Consider the following 23,499-nt stretch of genomic DNA (forward strand, 5'->3'; position numbering starts at 1 on the left):
GCAGTAGCGACTCCCCCCCCCCCCCCCTCCCAGCGCCTTGAGACCCTAGCGGGTGAGTAGCGCGCTTTACCAATTTGTTTGATTGATTGATGCATAAAAAGACATTCAGAGGTGTCAGAACACAGGGTGCGCAAAACATACTACACACAGTACATTTCCTAACACCCAAGCATTAGCGCATGAATCTTAATAGCATATAAATCACGTTTAGCGCAGAAATCACATTTAGCACATAACTCACTTCAAAGTCCAGGTTGCGCCACTGCGCCAAAATCTAAACGTAGCAGCTGCCCACTACTTGCTGGGCTGCTGAGGGACAAGAGCAGGGCCTAAAAACGCTGCAGCTGGCACTAAGTGCTGCGCAGCTGGGAAAGGCCAAGGTTAGGGATGAAGGAGTGCGACTCACTCCTAAGTCCAGAGAGCACATGTCCCTAGGAAGCAAAACCTAAAATGGTGCAGCTGCCCACTACTTGCTGGGCAGCTGGAGAATCAAAAACTGTGGCATGGGCCCTCCATGGCCCTCTGAAAGAAAACTGTGCCACAGGATTAGAGCCCTCTGGCTCTAGGATACATATTGTGCAAAAACATTGGAGCCCTCTTGGCTCTGCACACACTGTGTGCCTGGGAGCACTCTGGTTCCTTAAAGAAAGAAAGGTCCCCCATCATTGGAGCCAGGGGGCTTAGTTCGGGCTCCTCTGGCCCTTCAAATTGATATTGTGCCCCGGGAGTCATCCAGGCTCTAAGTCGAATTCACTGCGCATTGGAGCACTCGGGCTCCGTCGAAACGTTGGGACGGCCCACTGCCATCTGGGGCCGCCCTACCACCACCCTCGTCATTGTGCCTTTTTTCAGCACCAACAGCAGCCCCCACGGAGCCCCCAGCCCTTTTTACTCACTGGGCTGTTCTTCTCCAGGCGGGGGCTCCTCCGGGCGGCGGCGTGCGCAGGGCTCTCCCTCTCCGGGGCTCCCTCCTCTGCCTGGGAGCCCCGTAACACTGGTGCTGTGCTGTTGGCGGCCCCTGGGCTGTCCTTAAATCCTGGGAGCCCCGAGCCGCTGGAGGCCATCAGTAGGCCGGCTTCTTCTCCTGTTTCTCTTGGGCCGGCGCAGCTCCCTCCAATCAGTGCGCGGTGGCGGGTGGGACTTCCTTGCAAAACCGGAAGTCCCGCCCAGAGTCAGGCACTACGATGCCTGACGTCCTGTTTTGCCGCGGCGGCGGCAACTTTCTGGGGATAACGAGGCGTAGGCACCCTCGGGAATTCCACAACCAAGATGTGGCCATAATCGGGGTAGGCACCCGAATTTAAAATAAAGCAAATACTGGCATAAGGCAGGGTGGGCACCTGCGAGGTATGAGAGGAGGGGTGAAACCCTTACAAGGAGGATTCCCTCAGCCCAGGGCTGCAGCGCCGCGCTGCTCAGCCCCCCCCTTTCCCTGGGAAGGCAAATAAAAGCAGAATAAAAGCGCTCAGTCTGTAAATAGAGCGCAGGCAGGCTGTAACAAAGCCTTGGCAACCTCAAAAAGTAACAAAAGAAGGGTCCCAAAGAAATCCTCCAGCAACAAGGTCCTCCTATGAGTCTTTCAGCATCCAGGGGCTAGGTAGGGCCCAGGGAGGCAAGCTTTCCCCTGGGCCCCAGCAGCAGCACGCCCCTAGTAGATTCTAGTCAGGAAAAACAAGAACATTTTCATGGGGTCACAGCCCCTCTTTTAAACAGAAAATCCCTTTGTCTCTAGGGTGCAGGCAAGGGGCGAACCAGATACAACTGGTTCCTGAGCACTTTGTTTTTCTCAGCCCCTCTGCCTATTCACAGGATGGGTCAGCGACATCAGACATACCACAGGGGGTGGAGCCAGCATTGTGAGGGGAAAGCCCAGCCCTATTCAGGTCCCAGGTGCACTCCTCCCAGGCCATCAACATGCATATCTCCCATTCATCACTGGGGCAGACCCATCCTGACTTCTGGAGCCAGGCACATCAGCCAATCACAAGCCAGCACCTTCACTGCACAGACAGGCCAACTTCTAGAAGTGGCACTTCCACACTAGACACATGAACGCCGCACACATCATCGCGCAGCATTCAATCTCACACGTTCGCACATACCAAACTCAACCTTGCACTCCCCAGCCATCAGGAATTACCATGGACACGCATTTCCACCATGTATTCCTATGGGAGGGCAGGCCAATCTTACACACGCACTCAGAGAGCGCACACCCTTTACACTGCGCCACAGTGCAAAAGTGCGCAAAGACCAGAAATCATTATAATTATGTAACCCTAAAAGGCAAAAAGTTCAGGGGTGAACCTGCCAGAAGGGCCAAGTCCAACAGAAATTATCACTCAAGGAAGGGTATGCAAAACGATATGAATAAATGGGACTAGTACCGATGGGACACCCCTATGGAGGGACTGGTAGTGTAAACTTGTAGAAATGAGACCATAAGCCATTTCATTTCAACCCAAAAGTAAGAGTCAAAAGATTTATCAAAACCTCCCTCATGTAGGGGTAATAAATGTTTTTTAATGTAAAACTGTGTAAGGAGAAAAACCCCACGCAGCCACCCCTCCTGTAAGGGTCATGTGACTAACTGCATTAAAAATGGGAGTAAAACCCATAACATGTGAAAAAGGAAGCGACACCCCTAAAGCCATCCCGTCTGTAGGGGTAAAGTGACTTACTGCATGGAAATGGGACTAAAACCCATTCCCATCCCTCAAGAAAGGGATACAAAAAAACAACTTAAAACCAGTTATGACGAGGCCTTCAAGGAGCGTTGTATACCAAACCAAGGGATGAGTGACACAACCATAAAACTAACCTCCTGTAAGGGTCAATATGAACAGAAGAAGAAACACCATAGGCACGGTAATAACGTAGAAGACAAAAAGTAATGTGCAACATATGCATATTACATTCACAAAGCATGTCCTAATAGATTTTTTCTTTCTAAAAAAACTTGAAACACATGCCAACTTCAATGGAGAGAGATTACACTAGAGAGATGGCCCTACAATCAAAGGGAACAGGGCACTACTCAACAGTAGAGGAAAAATCTTTTCCCTTTGAGGACTAAATTATTTATACACAATCATTCACCATTCACCACAGCTTTGCATTCCACTCCACTGAGGTCAATATATTTACTCGAGCCCCCATTAAAAAACAAAATGATATTTACTGGAGCCCCCAAATACCAATCAATATACTACCAATTTAGAGATATAGCATCACAAGTTTTAATAAAATAGAGTTTCCTTATCGTATCATAAAAATTCAATTTATACACATCATTTAAGAACAAGATATATGATAAAAACAATTCATCTATTACATACACCTTGAAACAACCTAAATAGTCAATAAACAAATATGAAGGAAACAATAAAGATAAAAACAAGGACCACAAGTCCTAAAAAGGAGACCCAATTGCACAGTTGTTAAAGTGCTGTTGCATAGTCTGATCCGATTTTAAGCATAAATTTGATATCCTGGTGAATATGAAACTTCATTCACCCCAGTGATTCCTTGGATCTGGTAAACCTTAGTGTTGACACGTTTTGGTGGGAGTTATAAAATAAATCCCATCTTCTTCAGGATAATTAGATAAGGGTTTTTCTTCCACTCCCACACTGAAATAATACATGTATAAATAATCACTATAGGTATGGATATGATAATGTAACTTCGTAAACTGAAACATCAGCCTCATTCCCTTGCGGAAGGATCTCTCTTTTGTCTCCTCCTAAGATTTGAAAATTAAAATCTCTTCAAATGTTGGACCATGTATTCACCGTGATTCAAAGAGTGTATTTCATACACTTAGAGGTTAGGATATCACTACTAGGTTTTTTTTTTAATTCCTCCTGCTTATGTGCGGTTCCAGAGCCCCCCTGCCGGGCCCATTGGGCAGCGCAGCCCTGGGCCCAACGAGGAGTTGCCCGATGATGAAGCATGATACCCTTCAGGGTGTGTGAGGACTCTTGCTCCTAATTGGAGCTATTCCATCTTTAGCCTTTCCTCTCAGTTAGGAACACCTGGTACCTACAACTTCACCCCCCTCCCTCCCTTTTGCCTCCCTCCCCCTCCTTAAGAACTGCATACCCTTGCGTTTGTCATAGCTGTCTGGAGCTTGTATGCTGGGCCTACCAAGCTCCTGCCCCTCATTTTGAGATAAGGACGTTTTCAATAAACATTTATTGAACCAGCGTGATTCTAGTATAAATCCTATTTGCTGCGACAATCATTAGACAGAAGCAAATGTAAAAGAATACATGCACCAATAGAGTAAAAAGAAGGTAGAATTCTACCATGGTGTTAAGTAGTGAATATATGCAAGCATATAAACATGAGAGTAATCAGGTGTATTCTGACTCTGCGGACCCTACCTAAGTGTACCTAAGTGTACCTAGCAAGTATGTGGGTGTAAAGCCCAGAATCCCCTAGGAAAGAGCCAACCCTTTTACCTGATGGGAGAAAATGAAGTACCCCGTCTTAGTCCCAAGTTGGACACCCCGCAAGGGATGTCAGACCACTGCGTGCTCGAGCTTCTGCGTGCAGGGACCTCAGTGTCAGTGTGGAAGCGTCCCCTTTACTTATCTAGTGAAGGGATGGTTCTTTTATACCATAAAGATAGCCTTGGGGTTCCTACCACAATCGATATGTTGTTAGCACAATTATGTAAATTAGTCTAAATCAATACCTACAATTATGCAAAGTAGTTCTATCACCCTAGGATGAAGATGACCATGACTTTTACACAGAGTATGTTAATCCTGCTATGTACATCATGTGCAGGGGACTTTTCTAAGAATCCTCAAGCATAATAAATGAGGCTAGTTTCAAGGAAACCAATCGACATTTATTCAGAACATAACGGAGTAAAGGTCAGTTCTAGAACCGTTATACAGATCAAGGTAGGACAAACGTAGGTGATAGGTCGTTTAGCTACTTAGGCCTAGATTGGGGTACAAAACAGAAGTGCCATGCATCATGGGTTAGGGTCACGCCTTTTAGTATCAGTCCTGCATTACCGCACTAATATGTAAACTCACACATTATGAAGACTCCTCGCTGAGCGAATTGCTTGAGGCGCTTTAGCTTGCACTGCATTATACAGACAGAGAGGCTTCTCTGCTGTGTGCTACGTCCCTAAGCACAACGTCCCTTTCCCAGCCCAGCCCCTTTTCCGATGTGAGGCAAAGGAGGGGCTGTTCATCGCTCTTTCTCAAATGTTAGACCTAAAGCTGCAAGCACTGGAAAAGATCAACTACAAAAAATCAAGTACGTTTGTGTATTTTTAAACCATTTCTGCTGCAACCCCACACAAGCAGCAGCAGGATAGCGGTGGATCATTTTACTATGTGCTGAGCATTGATCACTTTACAGTTTTGAAAATGTCAACGTATATGTTTATGGTTGGGAAAAATGTTACTGTACTAATACTCTTTAATAGGTAAAGCACTTGCAGCAGTCATTTATTTCATAGTAAGAATGCATATGTTATGCTTGTGAGCTGTGTCCAATTTATTATTATGATTTGGAACTCCAAGGAGTTCCACATAAAAATATACATAGACAATTCCAATTTGCCAGGTCAACCTGCACTTAAAAATAAACTAGAAAAAGACATAAGACATCACAAATTACAGTTTTCATAAAACAATACAAAATTCATGAATGCATTCGAGAGTCTAAACAGTGTGTTGCGAACGCAGAATCAATTACATAGGTAACCTTTTGTAGTATCCTCATGTTATTTCTGTGTACCTGCATCTAGCTGATCAGCCCTGTGTGAGAGTTCTCTCTGGAATCTTGGTGTGGTGGAATGTTGGACGCATGAGAGACACAGTTGAGGATGGGCTGAGCGGCGAATAGGTCTGCTCCTGGTGGGGCTGTTAACCTGTTAACTTGTACCATCTTATCTGCTAATAAACTACCATCTATAAGCACCTGTTCTGGTCTGCCGTGTCTACCTATTTACACCAGGACCTGTGGGACAACCCCACTACATTTTGGCGACGAGGATGGGATACGATGACTCTTGTGTAAAGCCAGGACAGTTAGTTGAAAGCACGGACACTCGAGGGAGAAATCGACCTTCCGACGTTGGAGGAATAACCTATCTCGGTGAGTAGGAGACAAAATGGCAGGACGTACGGAGGACGCATACCGAGTGGCTCTCGGCGCGCACATGCATCAAGACGTCCTTAAGCAGCATAACAGTTCCAGAAGACTCGAAGACGTCATGTGAGGCTGATGGCTGACGCAACTGAGAAGGTGAGATGCGTGCGCCAATTTCAAACATGAATTCAATGAGTAACTGATATTCCAATGCTTGCAGCATGAGGCTTGTATATTACAAAAGGTGTAAAAAACATGAAATGGCAATTCTCTTTTACAAAGACACTACTTTCATGCTTGACAGCTTGAGTTCACTTTCCGGTTTGCCTCTGATTTCTTTCACGCTTGTTAAGTATAAAATGACAGTTTCTTTTCCACTGAGCTTGCTCATACCTTTCACACTTGGTTGCTCGAGCGTTATTATTGTATTTAACTGAGATAATTCTTAACAGTATCATCCATGAAAAATCACTCGACTTCAGTAAAGCTCAGATTTGTAGTTAGATATTTTTCTTTACTTCACACGCTTCAAGTCCCGCTAGTTTTTTTGGGAGTGGGTTGTTAGTCCCATTACCCTTGGCTTACGCTAGTTTTAAAAAAAAATTAAATGATCATTTTGGTGAGAGGGTTTTAGTCCCACCTTGGTTTTTAGGGGGTGTCAGTCCCACCTGAACAGTGTTATACTAGGGTTTGAGTCCCATAGTGTCTCTTAAAAGAGGGGTGGCGTTTTTGGCTACGTCACAGTTTTCTCATGCGAGAAGCACTTTCTTGGGTTTGGTTCGCCCATTGCTTAGTTTTTGGTTATTATATGTGAGCTCAAAAATTTACGCCTTGTTTTTTTTTTTTTAATTGTTCGTTATTAAAGGAGGAGGATGTGTAAGTGTTATCTTTTTGCTTTGCTTTCTTCCTTCTTTAATAATTTGGATCTCTGTTTTCCCTCATGTGGTGCATTTTATTATCCATCTCTGGGTTACAGTTTTCTTGAAAGGTTGTATATTTTATGTCCATAGTTTTCCCCTTAGTTATGTGCTCTTTTTGTTTTCCATTATTATAGGGAGAGGATAATGTAGTATCCTCATGTTATTTCTGTGTACCTGCATCTAGCTGATCAGCCCTGTGTGAGAGTTCTCTCTGGAATCTTGGTGTGGTGGAATGTTGGACGCATGAGAGACACAGTTGAGGATGGGCTGAGCGGCGAATAGGTCTGCTCCTGGTGGGGCTGTTAACCTGTTAACTTGTACCATCTTATCTGCTAATAAACTACCATCTATAAGCACCTGTTTTGGTCTGCCGTGTCTACCTATTTACACCAGGACCTGTGGGACAACCCCACTACACCTTTTAAATACAAGACTAACTAGGATGATGCAAAATAAGTTATGTCATTAGATTCTTTGAAGACTTCATCTATGTGATAAGAAGATCCTAAAAAAATATTTATAAAAATGAGTTTTGCTCAGCGATGGTTATGTTTCAAAGAGATTTAACGGTTCAAAATGTCATCATAAAGTACAAAGTGAATAGCAGCATAAAAGATGACAAAAGTGCAAGTGCTCAAGTATAATAATAAATTCAAAAATCCATATTCCATTGTACATGACAATTGTATAAATGGTTATTATTATTATTACATTATTTTTAATTTCATTATTTTGTTTAAATTATTTTGGCGATGGACACAGTTCAATACGGATTGAGCTGTGTCCATCGCCAAAGTAATTTTACAAATAATTTTGAAATCTTCTAAAAACTGGCTAGTACCTCTTATCATTTATAGCTCATTCATATATGTATTTGTGTGTGTGTGTATATTAATCTAAATGTACTGATAGTACTTAGCAATAAGTATTTATTACTACCCAAAAGAGCCTTTCTTAGCAATTTTAACATAATGAAAGACTGAGAAAAAACCTGTAACACTCTATACTCATGCATTTTAGTTTGCATGTGGCTCCTGATGCCAGTTGAGTACTCCTGGACTTGTAGTACAATGAGTATAACTTGATTCCTGCAGGTAACACAAAAGAAATCCGTAGCAAAAGCAGTAACCCACTGAGCTGTCATCTTAAAATATAAAACTCTGTCCTGCATGTCATAACGTATGATTTGCAGCAGATGCTTTAACCCTCCATGCAATTTTATGTTGAGTCCAGTCTAGGACTAGATATTGAGTTCTCTAGCAAGTGCAGTAAACACCAAGTAGGTTTCTAAACTTCCATTTCAGGGGATCTGCTGCAGTTGTAAGTATCTTTTCAAGCCTCTCACTGCTCAAAGGAGGTCATTTCTGATACTCATCTCTTTAACTGGTCTTCATTGCTTAGTATTACTCGCGAGAAAGTATCACTTGAAGTGTCACTTTTGCTAATAGAATGTCACTCGTACACATTCTGAGAGAATAAGAATCTCACACAAAAGCAATCTGAAAACTTGGCAGCTATGCCTGTGGCAGTGACATGTACGTATCGGCACACAGAGAAAAATAGAAAAGTCACACATGGGAGTGCTGAAAACTTGGCAGCCATGACAATGGTCTGATCCAAATTGTAAATGACACTTCCACGTATCCCAAACCTCCCAATTTAGAGGCAAAATATGGATGTTTTAGGCTAAAAATTTCTTAAGTTTAGCTCTCTCTGGGCCATATGTATCAACATTCCGTTTTGCGATTTCTAAATAGCGATTTTTAAGGAATCGCTATTTTATATCGCAAAATGGTATGTATGTAGAAATTCGCTTCTTTTTAGCAATTCCTTAAAATTCCTTAATTGCGATTAGCAAATTGCTAATCGCAATTAAGGAATAATTTCCCATTCATTTCTATGGGCCAGGAGGCCCATAGGAATGAAGTCGAAATTTGCGATATGCAATTTGCTAATCGCAAATTAAGAATATTTTCAAGGGTGCAGGGGTGTCCAAAGGACACCCTGTTGCACCCCTGAAATCTGCATGGGTGCACATGTGGCGCACATACATGCCCTAAGGGCATGTATGTACCTCACATGGCACTTTAAAAAATGAAAAAATATGCATTTTGAAAGGAATTCGCAATTTACCACCAACTAGAAGTTGGTGGTAATTTGCGATTCCTTAAGGCCAATTTGCTATTTTTTTGGGCTTCTTACATTGCATTTAAGGAATCGCAAAATTTGCGGTTCCTTAAATGCAATCACAAGATAAGGAATCGCAAATTTTGCGATTCCTTATTTTTCAAGCAGATTTCCTTGATGCATACCATTAGTCCAAATTGCATTTGCAAACGCCGAAATTCTGCGAATTTCGGCGTTTGCGAAGTCAATTTGGCTTGATACATATGGCCCTCTGTCTCTTAGAAAATCCTCCACTTCAACGTGAGAGGATAGGGAAATTCACTTGCACCATTTTGTCTTGCTCTTCCATATTCTCAGTTCCTTTTTTTTTTTAAAAATGTTATTGAAAATGTTTCCCCCGTTTTATAACATGAGCAGGGCACAATGAATTACAAAACAATAGAACATAGAATCATACATACATATTCCAATACTCAACTAGACAAGTTCTTCGTCTTTTAACAGTCAGTACCTAACTTCCATCGAATAAGAGGACCCCAAATTTGCATTCCCAGTTTCTTACCCTTTTTTCCCTTCCTAGCATATATGGCTGTTTCCAGTTTTTGTATTGATAATACTTTACCTAGCCATTGATGGTATGATGGAGGGTTAGGATCGAGCCAAGCAGAAGCCACTAACAATCTCATGATCGCCATTGCTACAAATATAAAAATTTTACAGCTCGGCTGCCCGTCAACACTAACCCCCAATAACATAATAGCTGGGGTTAACTCTATTGTTGTTGACAATGCATTCTGGAAAAAATTCACAATGTCCTGTTTCGTCTTGTCCAGATGGGGACAGACCGAAAAAATATGTATCAGATCAGCATCTGTGCTGCCACATCTAAAACAAGTAGTGCCAGATATGCCCCCCCACTGGGCAATCTTCGCGGGTGTATAGTATAGATGGTATAATATCTTATAGTGTTGGGCCTGAAGGGACGATGAGCACAGCATTTTACTCCCCATTTCTAATGACTCAGTAAAGATATCCCTACCTATATCTAAACCAATAGACCACTTATCTATCCATTTCTCTAGATCATCTTTCTTTAATTTTGTCAATTCTAAATAAAACCTCTTGATAGTGCAATCAAAGCCACCTTCTATAAGGTCCATCACTATATTTCTTTCGAACCCCAATGTGCCCCCTTGTTTATTCAATATACAGCTTCTTATTTGAAGGTATTTAAAGAAATGTTTTGTATCCAAGGTATGCCTATTTTGCAATTCCGTAAATTGTAATATACCATAACCGCCCAACATATCTCCAAACTTTCTTATCCCCCGTCTCTCCCATTCTTGAAAGACAGCTCCTGAGAAAACCTCACTGGGTAAGGAAGGGTTATCTTTTAATCTAGTATATGCATTGTACTTCCCAATTACCACCTTTTTAACAAACCCTTTCCATATATTATGTGCAGCCATTACTGTCTTAAATCGTGTTCTTTTGAAGTAACTTTCTTCCGTGAATCTCAAAAAACACATTTTCAGCATTTGTACCCAAAACCAAACCATAGATAGCGAGCGAACCAATCTTGTCCCAACCATCCACTTCAGCACCTCCAATCAAGCCCACCATACCTTGCAATGCTGCTGCCCAGTAATAGAGCTTTAAATCCGGTAGTGACCAGCCCCCTCTTTCCTGCGGGAGCGACATAAATCTCAATGCCCTCCGCGTCTTACCTTTTGCCCAAATAAAACGATTAACCATCTGTTCACAAATTTTAAACCACTTATTGTCAACTAAGAGTGGGATTGCCCAGAAAATGTACAAAAATTTCGGCAAAACCAGCATTTTGATAATATTGACTCGTCCTACTAATGACAGGTGAAGATTCTCATATGGATCCAGATCTTTCTTTACTTTATCTATTATTGGGACGATAATTTTTTCTACCAATGCGTTGAGATCAGCTGAGATATTGATTCCTAGATAAATCCCTGCCTGAACCACACGATTATCGTCACAAAAAGTCATTGAGTTTTTGATGATCTGAGTCTTTGAGGTATTTAAGGCATAGCCCGAAACTTGCCCAAATCTGCGAGCCTCTGCCTCTACCAGCTCGATCGCCTCCGTGGGGTTTGGTGTTATCACCACCACATCATCAGCGTAAGCAAGTATCCTACAGGGTCCCAATAATGTATTTAACGGGGTGATATCTGCACATAACTCTATCCTGCGGATTAGTGGGTCCATGTACATGGCAAATAGCAGCGGGGAGCATGGGCACCCCTGCCGTGTACCTCTCTTAATCTGAAATTGTCCCGTGATGCCCCCGTTTACTCTTAAGGCTGCAACCGGTTCCCTATACAGAGTCTGTAGAGCTTTCACGAAACCCCCCTTAATCCCAGCTCTTATTAGAGTGTGCCACAAATAGTCCCAGGAGACCCGATCAAACGCCTTTTCAGCATCTAACAGTATTACTGCCATCGGATCTCCTGTGACCTCGGTGGCATCAAACATGGTTATAACTTTCCGGGTGTGGTGCGTCGTCCCTCTTCCGGGAATGAAACCGTGTTGGTTACTACTGACTAGGGCACTTATTACTCCTGCGAATCTCGTTGCAAGAGCTTTCGAATATATTTTTGTATCATTGTTCATCAACGTAATTGGTCTGTAGGACCCTGGCTCAATCGCCGGCTTCCCTTTTCTTAATATTCTTAACTTCTAATTACCAAACTTCCAAGCTTGTTCTTCGCTACTTTTATTTCACAGATTCCCATTTAAGTATTCTCAATCCATTCAGTTCGATACCCATACTCGTGCTTCCATTCTAAATCAAGTTCTTCATAGTCCAGACAAATTCCAATGCCCATGTGCCCTGCACCTGCTCCCCCCCTCCCCCACCCCAGACAACCCTCCCACAGAAACCCACCCCCCCTACAGGCAAATAGGTCCGAGGGACCTATGTCTGACCGACGATGCCTACAGGATGTCACGCCCTCCCTCCCCTGGTTCTCTTAAGCCATAAATTCCACTCATGGTGCTCCCCCCAAGATAGTATTGAACCCCATCTGCCCCCGTTATCACCTAGAACTAATGACACCCACCAGCACACCAATACAGACCTACCCCTCTCCCCGACCCAAGGAAGAAATATACAATCTTAACTCATAAGCCAAATAATTAAACAGGCAATAGGATTCTCCTACTGCATAATGTTATAAATCTATCTCTTTTTTTTTTTTTACTACTTCTTACGGGAAATGTCTCTGATAGCAACTGCTTGGGCTTCATGCTCCGCAAACTCCTTATGGTGTGCCTTGTGTTGACCTCTAGTTTCACGCAGAAAACTGAGGTACTCTTGTGCCATGATTTCAGAATAGAAGACCTTAACGTTTCCATTTAAACCAATCTTCAATCGTGCTGAAAACATGAGGTAAGCCTCACAACCAATATTCTGAAAGGGGGTGATCAATTGCCTCATCCGCCATCGCCTTTCCACGGTGGCGTGGCAGAAGTCAGGACGGGCAAAGAAAACAACATCCTTATAGGTACGCTTTGCCTGGGGTTTTGCCTTGCTGATTATCTCTTCACGTAGTAAAATGTTCCCTACATAGAATAATATTGCGCGGGGCTTACCCTGTATCTCCTTCCGCGTCATCGGGAACCGGTGTGCCCGTTGTACCGGATGTACCATGTTACAACGCATACCATTACAACTACCTACTATTACAACGCGACCATTACAACGCATACCATTACAACGCATAGCGCTTTGAGGTGCTGGATAGTGGTAAGTATAATTTACTAATCTAACTCCAGTCCCCGTGGACACTAGGGAAGGTGTTGGATAGTGAATTATACTTATTCCCTATCCTAGAGCGCCCCCCAGCGCAATGCGTTGTAATGGTATGCGTTGTAAAAGTTGCGTTGTAATAGTAGGTAGTTGTAAAAGTTGCGTTGTAACAGGTGTATACCCGTTGTACCTCGTGCTCCCAATCCCATGAAGCCATCTCTGGAAAAGCACCCTTTAATAACTCAACAACAAATCCCCGTATGTCCCCCCCTCCTTTCCTTCCTGTACCCCAAGTAGTCTGACGTTGTTACGCCTTTGTCTGTTTTCGAAATCCTCCAGTTTCCAGAGCATGTCCGCTGTCGTCTTATCCTGATCTCTCTTAGGGTCCTGCAATTTGATGAAATCGTCCTCCAATTTTCCCATTCTGTCCTCCACCTCAGATACTCTCCCGACCATCTCTTCGTACATTTTATTGATTTTATGCAGAGAAGTTTGAATTTTTTTATTTGCATGTCTGGCTCTCCTGCTTGCCCTTTGACTCTCAGCACGAGCCTCACCCTGTATTTTCTTTAAAGTAGAAAATAGGACTTCAAAGTTAGAGGCACCCCCCTCAGGGCCCTGAGAGTTAGCATCGTGGGTACCCATATCTGTGTTCTCAGGCCCCCCCATAGACGGTGCATGACTTTCCAGTGTATTGTCCCAATCAAGTTTCTTTACAACTGATTTCGCAGAAGCTCCCCGAGATGCTCTGGCCAAGTTCTTTCGTCTAGAGTTATTTTTAACTTTACTCTTACATTTGGGTCTGCTGTTCAAGACTGGTTTATTCATCTCTATGGCAGCGGTCTTTAGTCTCGCTTTTGGGGCCTTTTGAACTGTCTCCTGCTCCAAATCAATAGGCTCTGTGTCGCTATCCGAAGAGATTGAAGTGCTGTCCGATTCAGACTCATTATCAATTTCTGAATCAGTATCCGCTGCAGAGCCTGCTGACGTTTCCAATTCTGAATCTGAGTCTGGCTCCAAGTCCAAGCTACTGTTCTCACTCTCATCCTCGTCATCTGCCTCATCATTGCCTGTGAAAAAGACATCCTCGCTGGGGGAAGCCAGATTAAATCCTAAAACAATTGGTATTTTTTTGCTAGTTTTATGATTTGCATTTGCGATTGTGTTTACAGAATTCTTGACCCCTGATTTCACTAGGTCGAGGGCTGCCTCTTCATCATCTACGTTCTCTTGGATCAATTCTGGCGCTGATATTACATTAGAATGCCCATTCATATCAATCACGTCTGTATCAGCACAGGCTCTGGGTAATTCATGGGGTGCCTCTGTCTCTTTAACTGTGGTTTCTTTTGTAATTACTTCTTTCGCCTTTAATTGCTCAGCCCCGCCCTCTACCATGTCCGTAGAAAGCCCTGGTGATCTCGAGGGCTCTGTAATTTCACTGTGACTAACGAGCTCCACCAAGCGGTTCACTCCCTCAGCTGCTCCAGCTGCCTCAGTCGCTTCCGTGAGGGTGCCAGGCTGTCTCTCTCCGCACAAGGATGCCAGCGTCGGAACCACGAACCCTCGATGCGGAGCTGGCTGGGCACTCGGCAAAAGTGAGAATGTTTCCACTATTGTAGTTTGTCGAAGCGATGTCTCTCTCCCTACCGCCTCGCCAGCAGCAGTCTGCACCTCGTTGCTTTTTTTTAGTGAAGCCGTCATCTTTTTCTTCTCCGCATCCTTTTCTCGGATCTTCCGCATTTTAATCTCCTTTGCAGCCTCTCGTCTCTGTTGCGCTTTTGATCTCGCTTTGCCTCTCAGGTTAGAGGCTGGGGCGCCGGAATCATCTGTGGGAGCTTCCTCTACTTCATTGGCCCATCCATCTCGATCACGAGTTTTCTTGGGAGACCGCAGGAGCTTAGGAGCCATTACCCTCGATAGGTTCTTCCAATGAATCTGCCCAGACCACACAGTCCTTGCTGCAAAGAAGGAAATAACCTTAGATAGGGTCTTTTCCTTTAGCTGAGTTAAATCATCTCTGCTCGTACAGGCCAAAGAATAGACACTCCAAGCATCGCGTTCAGCATCCAATGTCCAACAGCTGTCTGTACTCTTGTCTATTTCTCCGGTTTAATCACAATGTCGACTCGGTTTGATCTAATAATCCAATTTCAGATATTCCATTAGAGCGCCGACTGTGGCAGATGGCGCTGACGGGGAAAAAAAAAGCCAAGGGATGGGCACCAGATGAACCGATTACACCTCCATCAGGAGGAGAGTCAGGCGTGACTTTCCTCTACAGCGTCTCGGCGGCCATCTTGCCATTGGAGTGTCATGGAGGAGCGTACAGTATTGTGTAGTGTTGTGGGGGAGTAGAGTGTGGCAGAGTGGAAGGGCGCAGAGTTGAGTGGCAGAGAGTGGAGTACAGTGTCAGAGTCGAGTTTAGTGTCATAGAGTGGAGTGGGATAGAGTATTTAGAGTTGTGTAGAGCAGAGTGAAGTGGCATTGAGGGTGTTGCCTAGAGTGGAGTAGAGTGTTGAAGAGTACAGTAGTGTAGAGTAGAGTAGATTGTCATAAAGTGGAGTGGCATAGATTGGAGTGGACTTTTGTGGAGCTTAATGGTATATCGGGGAATGGCATAGAGTGTTATAGGGTGGAGTGGCATAGTGTGTCAGAGTGGAGGGACATAAAGTGAATTGGAGAAGGGCGGAGTAGTGTGTCATAAAACAAAGTGGAGTAAAGTTGCATGAAATGGCATAGAGGGAGTTGCGTAGAGCATCTTATGGAGGAGTAGTGTCGTAGAATTGCACAGAGTAGAGTAAAGTGCTGTAAAGTAGAATGGCATAGGGTGGAGAAGAGTGTCAGTGTAGCAGAGTTTAATGGAGTAGAGAATCATAGAGTGCAGTGCTATAGAGTGCATTGGTTTTCAGAAAAGTTGTGTTGAATGCATTGTCGTAGAGTGCAATGACAGAGTACAGTGGCATAGAGTGGGGAGGTACAGAGTAGATTATATTGGCGTAGAGTACAATAGTGTAGAGCAGAGTGGCACAGATTGGAGTAGGGTGGCATACAGTGGAGTGGTGCAGGGTAGAGTGGAGTAGTGCAGGGTAGAGTGCAGAGGTGCAGAGTAGGGTGGCGAAGAGTAGAGCTGCATAAAGTACAGTGGTGTAGAGTACAGTGGCATACAGTGGCGTGATGCAGAGTTAAGTGGCATGGAATGTAGTGACGTATGTGCAGTGGTGTAGAGTGCAACAGAGTGGTGTGGAGTGGTGCATAGTAGAGTGCTGGGTTGTAGAGTGCAGGGGCATAGAGTGCAGGGGCATACAGTGGATCAGTGTAGAGTGGTGTAGAGAGCAGTGACATAGAGTACAGTGGTACAGATCATAACAGAGTGGCATAGAGTGCAGTGACGTATACTGCAATGGTGTAGAGTGATGTAGCGTGCAGTGGTATAGTGTGCAGGTGCATAGAGTAGAATGTTGCGGAATGTATTGGTGCAGAGTAGATTGGCATAGAGAGCAGTGGCATAGAGTACAGTGATGCAGAGTAGAATAGGTTGGCATAGAGTGCCAAGACAGATTACAATGGCGTAGAGAGCAGTGGCATAGAGCAAAATGGTGCAGAGTAGACTGGTGTAGAGTGCATTGGTTTTGAGTTAAGTAGTTATAGTGCATTGGCGTAGAGTGCAGTGGTTTAGAGTACAGTGGCATAGAATAGACTGCAGAGACGTAGAATGCCACAGCATAGAGTGCAGTGGCATAGAGGGGAGTAGAGTGGTGTAATGTGCAGTAGCATAGAGTAGATTGTTTAAGAGTAGAGTGGAGTTGTGCATGGTAGAGTATTTTTGTGCAGGGTAGAATGCAGTGGCATAAATTAGTGACATAGAGCGCAGTGGCATACAGCAGAGTGGTGTAGAGTAGAGTAGTGCAGTGTTGATTGCAGTGACATAGCGTAGAGTGGCGTGGAGTGGCATAGAGTGCAGTGTTATAGATTTCATGCGCGTAGAGTAGATTGCTTGAGAGTAAAGTGAAGTGGTGTAGGGTGGAGTGGTGCAGGGTAGAGTGCAGTGGTATAGAGTAGTGGCATAGAGTGCATAGGCTTAGAGTGCAGTGTTGCAGAGTGGAGTGGCACAGAGCAGAGTGGTGTTAAGTGGCATAGAGGGCAGTGACACAGAGTAGATTGATTCAGAGTAAAGTAGAGTAAAGTAGAGTGGAGTTGTGAAGGGTAGAGCGGAGTGGTGCAGGGAAGAGTGGAGTACTATTAATTAGTGGTGTAGAGTGCACTAGCATAGAGAACAGTGTTGCAGAGTGGAGTGGTCTAGATTTCAGTGGAGTAGAGTGCAGTGGGGATGAGAGCAGTTGTGCGTAGTAGAGTGTTGTAGAGTGCATTGGCATAGAGTAAAGTGATGCAGAATAGAGTATAGAGGCGTGGAGTGAAATGGCATAGAGTACAGTGTTGTACACTGTAGATTAGAGTGGTGTAGAGTGTAGTGGCTTAGAGTGTATTGGCTTAGAGTGGCATTTAGCTATGCAGAGTAGAGTGCAGTGGCTTAGAGTAAAGTGCCACAAAGTAGAGTAGCACAGATCAGAGTGCCATAGAGTTCAGAGTAGAGTGTTGTAGAGTGCAGTGGTGTACAGTGCAGTGGTGCAGAGTAGAATAGCATAGAGTGCAGTGGCATAGAGTGTATTGGTTATGACTAAAGTGGTGTCAAGAGCATTGTCGTGGAGTGCAGGGGTGTAGAGTGCAGTGATCTAGAATAGAGTTGAGCGCTACAGAGTGGAATAGAGTGCCGTAGACTGCAGTGACATAGAGTATTTTGATTCAGGGTAGATTGAAGTGGAATAGAGTGCACTCGTATAGAGTAGAGTATCATAGAGTGCAGTGGTGCAGAGTGGATTGAGTGGCGGAGAGAGCAGTATTGCAGAACAGAGTCACGAAGAGTGAAGTGGCATAGAGTGAAGTAGTGTAGAGTGGAGTGGTGCAGGGTAGAGTGCAGTGGCATAGAGTAGTGTGGTGCAGAGTAGAGTGCAGTGACATTGAGTGCAGTGGTAAAGAGTGCCGTAGAGTGGTATAGAGTTGAGTGGGCCGAGTAGAGTGCAGTGGCATACAGCAAAATGGCATAGAGTACAGTCATGAAGAGTACACTGTCAGAGTTTAGTGTCATAGAGTGCAGTGACACACAGTGTAGTCATGCAGAGTAGAGTTTAGTGGCATTGAGTGCAGTGGCATAGAGTGCAGTGCCAAAGAGTGCAGTGTTGTAGAGAGTAGTGATTTAGGGAGCAATGCTGCTATAAAGTGCAGTGGCATAAAGTGCACTGTTGTAGTGTGCACTGTGAAAGAGTAGAGTGGTGCAGAGTAGAGAGGCGTAGAGGGAAGTGGTGTAGAGTACAGTGTCAAAAGTGCAGTCACGCACAGTGAATTAGAGTGGTGTAGAGGGTAGAGGTGTTTCAGTGCATTGGCAAAGAGTGAGGTAAAGTGACATAGAGTGGTGCAGAGTAGATCGCAGTGGCAAATAGTAGAGTGGCATAGAGTAGAGTGGTCTAGAGTAGAGTGGCATAGAGTTCAGTGGCATAGAGCAGTGGCATGGAGTTCAGTGGCATAGAGTCCAGTGGTATAGTGTAGAGTGGCATAGAGTGCAGTAGTGTAGAGTATAGTGGTGTACAGGGGAGTGTGCCGAGTAGATTGACATAGCGTGCAGTGGCACAGAGTGTATTGGTTTTGAGTAAAAGTGGAAGAGTGCACATTGGTGTAGAGCTCAGTGGCGTATAGTGCAGCCATTGTAGAATAGAGTGCTGTAATGTAGAGTGGCGAAGAGTGGAGTGGCGCAAAATGGAACAGAGTGGAATAGACAGAGTAGAGTGAAGTGGCGTAGCATGCAGTGGTATAGAGTAGTGTGTCATAGAGTGCAGTGGTGCAGAGTGGATTGAGTGGCGGAGAGAGCAGTATTGCAGAACAGAGTCACGAAGAGTGAAGTGGCATAGAGTGAAGTAGTGTAGAGTAGAGTGGTGCAGGGTAGAGTGCAGTGGCATAGAGTAGTGTGGTGCAGAGTAGAGTGCAGTGACATTGAGTGCAGTGGTAAAGAGTGCCGTAGAGTGGTATAGAGTTGAGTGGGCCGAGTAGAGTGCAGTGGCATACAGCAAAATGGCATAGAGTACAGTCATGAAGAGTACACTGTCAGAGTTTAGTGTCATAGAGTGCAGTGACACACAGTGTAGTCATGCAGAGTAGAGTTTAGTGGCATTGAGTGCAGTGGCATAGAGTGCAGTGGCAAAGAGTGCAGTGTTGTAGAGAGTAGTGATTTAGGGAGCAATGCTGCTATAAAGTGCAGTGGCATAAAGTGCACTGTTGTAGTGTGCACTGTGAAAGAGTAGAGTGGTGCAGAGTAGAGAGGCATAGAGGGAAGTGGTGTAGAGTACAGTGTCAAAAGTGCAGTCACGCACAGTGAATTAGAGTGGTGTAGAGGGTAGAGGTGTTTCAGTGCATTGGCAAAGAGTGAGGTAAAGTGACATAGAGTGGTGCAGAGTAGATCGCAGTGGCAAATAGTAGAGTGGCATAGAGTAGAGTGGTCTAGAGTAGAGTGGCATAGAGTTCAGTGGCATAGAGCAGTGGCATGGAGTTCAGTGGCATAGAGTCCAGTGGTATAGTGTAGAGTGGCATAGAGTGCAGTAGTGTAGAGTATAGTGGTGTACAGGGGAGTGTGCCGAGTAGATTGACATAGCGTGCAGTGGCACAGAGTGTATTGGTTTTGAGTAAAAGTGGAAGAGTGCACATTGGTGTAGAGCTCAGTGGCGTATAGTGCAGCCATTGTAGAATAGAGTGCTGTAATGTAGAGTGGCGAAGAGTGGAGTGGCGCAAAATGGAACAGAGTGGAATAGACAGAGTAGAGTGAAGTGGCGTAGCATGCAGTGGTATAGAGTAGTGTGTCATAGAGTGCAGTGGTGCAGAGTAGATTAGAGTGGATTGATGTAGAGTGCAGTGGCGTAGAGTGGAGCGATGCAGAGTAGAGTGCCGTAGAGTGCATTGGTATAAAGTAGAGCGGCAGAGAGTGCAGTGTTGCAGAGTATACTGTTGTAGAGTGCAGTGGTGTATAGCAGAGTGGCATGGAGTGCATTGGTGTAGAGTGCAGTGGTGCAGAGTAGATTGGCGTAGAGTACAGTGATGCAGAGTAGAATAGGGTGGTCTAGAGTACAGTGACAGGGTACAATGGCGTAGAGAGCAGTGGCGTAGAGAAAAATGATGCAGAGCAGACTGGTGTAGAGTGCATTGGTTTTGAGTAAAGTGGTGTAGAGTGCATTGGCATAGAGTGCCATGGCATAGAGTGATGCAGAATGCAGTGGAGTGGATCCGAGTGCAGTGGTGCCCAGTGCAGTGGCGTAGAGTAGATTGTTTCAGAGTGGAGTGCAGCGGTGCAGAGTTGATTAGGGTAGCGTAGAGGGGATTGGCATAGAGTGCACTGGTGTAGAGTGGAGTAGTATAGAGTACAGTGCATTGGCGTAGGGTGCAGCATTGCAGAGTAGGGCAGCATAGAGTGGAGTGTTGACTAGTACACTAGTGTGGGGTAGAATGCATTGGCATATAGTACAGTGGAGTGGTGTAGATAGAGAGGCTTAGAGTGGAGTGGTATAGTGTGGAGTGGAGCAGAATAGAGTGTAGTTGCGTGGAATGCAGTAGTGCAGAGTAGAGTGGAGTGGAGGTACGTGGAGTATTCATGGTATAGTAGCATAATGCCATTACAGGAAACAAATGTTCAATTGAAATGACCACTATATTTGCACTCACATAGTTTTACTGATAAAAGTATGCAGCGCACAAATTATAATGTATCACCCAATGTATTGATCTGATCGTCAGCACTGTTCGTTTACAAACATGTACATTTTGATGTGTGCTAGAAAAAAACAAACGTTTGCAATGCAATAGGTCTCGCATTAGGAACATGTGAGTTATTGATATTGTAAATGACATTTTTTTTAAATATGTGTTGGATTTCAAAATATATAAATTAATAGCATTGTTATTTACAAAGCCAATAGCTTACACTTTCCTAATGCCAGTGATATTGCCTATGGCAATGCTTGTTGGTAGCAAGCAAGGACAGTGCTGTTGTGGTGCTGAGTGATGCTGTTGTGGTGCTGAGGGATGATGTGGTTGGGCTGAGTGATGTGGTGGTGTATTAGAGTGATGTGGTGGTGTCCCAGAGTGATGTGGTGGTGTCCCAGAGTAATGTAGTGTTGTCCCTGAGTGATGTGGTGGTGTTCCTGAGTGATGAGGTGGTGTTCATGAGTGATGTGTTGGTGTCTGTGAGTGATGTGGTGGTGCCCTTGAGTGATGTGGTGGTGCCCCTGAGTGATGTGGTGGTGCCCCTGAGTGAAGTGGTGGTGCCCCTGAGTGATGTGGTGGTGTCCCTGAGTGATGTGGTGGTGTCCCTGAGTGATGTGGTGGTGTCCCTGAGTGATGTTTTGGTGTTCTAGAGTGATATGGTGGTGTCTAGAGTGATGTGGTGGTGTCCTAGAGTGATGTGGTGGTGTCCTAGAGTGATATGGTGGTGTCCCTGAGTGATGTGGTGGTGTTGTGTGGCGTTCAGCAGTGTAAGGCGTGCAGCAGTGTGAGGCGTGCAGCAGTGTGAGGCGTGCCGCATTGTGAGGCGTGAAGCAATGTGTGGCATGCAGCAGTGTGTGGCGTGCAGAAGTGTGAGGTGTGCAGCAGTGTTGCGTGCAGCAGTGTGCAGCATGTAGCAGTGTGAGTAATGCAGCAGTGTGCAGCAGTGTAAAGCGTGCAGCAGTGTAAGGCGTGCAGCAGTGTGAGGCGTGCAGCAGTGTGCAGCATGCAGCAGTGTGAGGCGTGCAGCAGTGTGCAGCATGCAGCAGTGTGAGTAATGCAGCACTGTGCTGCATGCAGCAGTGTGTGGCGTGCAGCAGTGTGAGGCGTGCAGCAGTGTGAGGCGTGCAGCAGTGTGCAGCATGCAGCAGTATGAGTAATGCAGCAGTGTGCAGCATGCAGCAGTGTGCGGCGTGTAGCAGTGTGCGGCGTGTAGCAGTGTGCTGTCTGCAGCCGTGTGAGGCATGCAGCAGTGTGTAGCATGCAGCAGTGTGTGGCGTGCAGCAGTGTGTGGCGTGTAGCAGTGTGAGGCGTGCAGCATTGTGTCATGCAGCAGTGTGAGTAATGCAGCAGTGTGCAGCAGTGTGTGGCATGCAGCAGTGTTGTCGCAGGGTTTCCGTTCTCCCACAGAACTGTGCATAGAGATCTAGAACCTGGGTGAGTTAGGGTGACCCAAAACTTACCTTTGTTTCAGAAATCCCCTTACCAAGCTAGCTACAGTGTCTCATCGTTAGTAATTACTTCCCAATGACTTAGACAATCCAGAACATGAACTTAGGGTACCTCAGGTATCGTGGAACACATGAACACTCTTTCGTTATATAATCATTACAAACCGAAACTGGGAGGCAAAGAACACACGTGCAAGTTTGAAATGTTTAGTTTTTCAATGCAAAGTTCTCAAACGCAGTATCTTGTATACCAACATACATATTATAAAGAGCAGAGTTAGCAGCATAGTCACTAATCCATAATAAGCAAAAGGTGATAGCATGTTATGATGCTAAAATCTATAGAATTCTGTATCGCCTATATTTCGCGCACCCTAATTAGCATATTATATTATATCTAAGAAGGTCTCGTTTGGGTTCTAGCAGGGCGGGCCCATACCTCTAATTCTCAGTAGGAGTAGATCACATCAACAGCTACCAGCTCTCTGCATGCGAAGCCTCAAGTGTGTTGATTCATTCCCTGTAACTCTATCTTAAACCCGCGTAGAGCCCAATGTTGGCAGCAACATTATTTGTGTTATGTCTAATGTAGTGCGAGGATCATGCTTTCAGCAACCTTGTGTTAGGTTATTCTTAGAGGGTGCAGTTCTCAGTGTGCAGACAGTTGTACCAAGCACGACTGATATCAGAGCAATAACATATTATTCTCAAATAAATCACATCTTTCGTCTAGGTTGAAAGCTACAATAACAATTAGGTGTCGTGTGCAAACTGAAGCCGAAGGAAAATATGTTGTTTAAACATTTAATAAACTCATGCTAACTTAACACAATATATAGAAACGCAGTAACCATATGACAGTGTGTGGTATGCATCAGTGTGTGGCGTGCAGCAGTTTGTGGCGTGCAGCAGTGTGTGGCGTGCAGCAATGTGAGGCGTGCAGCAATGTGTGGCGTGCAGCAGTGTGAGGCGTGCAGCAGTGTGAGGCGTGCAGCAGTGTGAGGCTTGCAGCAGTGTGATCTGGGTTTAATCCATCGTTATTTATCTCACCAAGCCACCTAAGTTCAGACATGGCCATATGCAAATCAGTCTTGACCCTGTGCCTCATGGGAACAGTCCAGCCCGAACGGCCAAGCCATGTCTTTCCTGGACAGGAATCAAGAATCCTAGGACCGGTTTCTGTCTGTCAGCCGTCTTAGCCCAGAATAGCTTGACTCCAGTGGCTTAGTGAGAGCGGGACCCACGTCTGGGCATACCCTTCCCACATAGGGTTAACAGGAATACACACAAGATG

Source organism: Lissotriton vulgaris, chromosome 12, assembly GCF_964263255.1.
Source record: "Lissotriton vulgaris chromosome 12, aLisVul1.2, whole genome shotgun sequence".
Taxonomy (NCBI): Eukaryota; Metazoa; Chordata; class Amphibia; order Caudata; family Salamandridae; genus Lissotriton; species Lissotriton vulgaris.